Source organism: Euprymna scolopes, chromosome 45, assembly GCF_053919585.1.
Source record: "Euprymna scolopes isolate OS-2025 chromosome 45, ASM5391958v1, whole genome shotgun sequence".
NCBI classification, from domain to species: domain Eukaryota; kingdom Metazoa; phylum Mollusca; class Cephalopoda; order Sepiida; family Sepiolidae; genus Euprymna; species Euprymna scolopes.
In genome coordinates this window covers 52,791,387-52,793,318 of record NC_136526.1, presented here as the reverse complement: position 1 = coordinate 52,793,318, position 1,932 = coordinate 52,791,387, and the positions used below count along the sequence as shown (strand labels likewise).

At 29.3% G+C, this 1,932-nt stretch overlaps 1 protein-coding gene across 1 annotated transcript in view; it reads left to right on the top strand.

Moving 5' to 3' along the window:
* Window positions 1–705: 705 nt before the first annotated feature.
* LOC145269642 (uncharacterized) overlaps window positions 706–1,932 on the top strand; it is a 33,905-nt gene continuing 32,678 nt past the window's right edge. Inside the window, exon 1 of the mRNA XM_080125359.1 lies at window positions 706–1,284. The gene's annotated coding sequence lies outside the window, so the exon portion shown is untranslated. The remainder of the gene's footprint in view (window positions 1,285–1,932) is intronic.

Here is a 1,932-nt window from a genome sequence, read left to right as displayed (position 1 = left end):
GTGCTGCTTTAAGTGTCAATCTTAATAAACACCCTATTTTCATTGATAATGAAAGTATTTATGCACTAATGTTACCGCGTTGAAATAATAACGTTATTATTTAGAAAGCCATTCTTATCATGGGGAGGGGGTTTTTGTAACTAATATGTACTTTATGTAACAATTGAATAATAAAAAAAGATATAAAACTCGAATTCAGCTTGAAAATACGATTTTTTAAAAATAACACAGTCACATAAGTGCATATGCACCAATATGATTTCATATTTCAAGGCCATTGTAATGTTTTAGGGCAAGATTGTTAACTAATTACATTTTTTGCTATAGGAGATAAATTCTGTACGTTTCCATTTTAATGCGATTTCATATGGTTTCACGCCTTTGCCAGTTGGACTTAGGGTTAGCGATGATAAAAAAAATAGTTAACTACCTCAAAACGTTACAATGACCTAGAAATGGAGATCACTATATTTATATACGAAATCCCGCTCATTTTAAAATAAGTTTTTTTTTTTTTTTTTTTTTTTTTTTTGTCTGGTGATCACACGTAATCGCCTAAAAAAGTGAAATCTCGTCTTTTGGGAGGTGGGGGATTTAACTGAGGGTACTCATCTACTTTTCAATATAGGTATAATTTAATTTTTTTTTAATTGGACAAATTTCTTAATGTTATTGTTTTTTTTGTTTTTTTTTGTGTGTGTGTTACAGCTAAGATTTTGATAAACTTGTGAATATTTTTACCTGCTTTTCACTGGTCATCCCTTTTTATCCTGCCATTTTTAGCCTAAATTCACCCTCCATACAAAATCTCAAGCTATGATTTATTAGCTATAAATGTCACATCAAAATCGACTCCTAATTTAAAAAAAAAATTTTATTTAATTTTCTAATCTTTTTGTTTAATATGATTTCACTTTTTATATTTATGGACCAATTGTGGAATACTTTAAATTTTCCGATGTTCAATTTTAATTTCCCGACATAGTATAGTAGCTGATAAGATTCACAGTATACATACATACACATATATATATACACACAGCTACACGGCTAACTGCATTGTTAGTAATATTATTCTAACGTCCGCCATGACAGCTTCTTCTTGAGACGTCTTGAGGAGCCCTCAAAAGCAATCTATAACAACTCTACGATTTACTCGAAATATTAAACAGCAAAACGAAAGAATTTGTCAAGCTTAAAAAAAAAAAACAGGTCTAGCTTTAAACTCCTTTATTTAGCATCATTTTGTTTTCCTGTAAAACCAGTTCAAGTACATAAAAAGATGTAAGTATAATTTTCAGCTCATTATTTTTAGCGCTCATTTTTTTTTTGTTTTTATATTTGCCGATAATGTATTCATTTTTTCAATTTAACTCAAAACGAATAATTGATTGTAAACTCTTATTTATTTATTTTTTTTTCGAATCGATTATTTTTCGCGATTGATTTCCACTTCAATTCGCGCAATTTGTTATTTGCATTTTCTGTGTTTTAAAAAAACAAACAAACAAACAAGCAACAACAAAAGGTACCACTATCACCAACAACAAAAACGTGTTTAATAAGGAAAAATTGAAAGGTAATTAATTATTAAAAGTAAATATTTAGAAATTATGCATTAAACCAGCTCAAAATTGTCTAAATTGATAATTTTACACACGAACGATTCCAAAAAATAGCTTTATTTAAGCTTGTAATATTAAATACAATAGCAAATACGGCAACTCTCCCAACATACCATGAAAGCTATAGGAGGGGTGAGGAACAGATGTTTATTAGTGTTTTCTTTCACGGCCGCTTAAAACAAAACATGCAAGCTAAGCCCCGCCCATAAAACGGTATCTACACGCGTAATACATTTTTTAGCATCGCAAAGCCACGTTTTTACTTAAATCAAATCGTGCTTTGTGTTATTTATTTTTTATGATTATC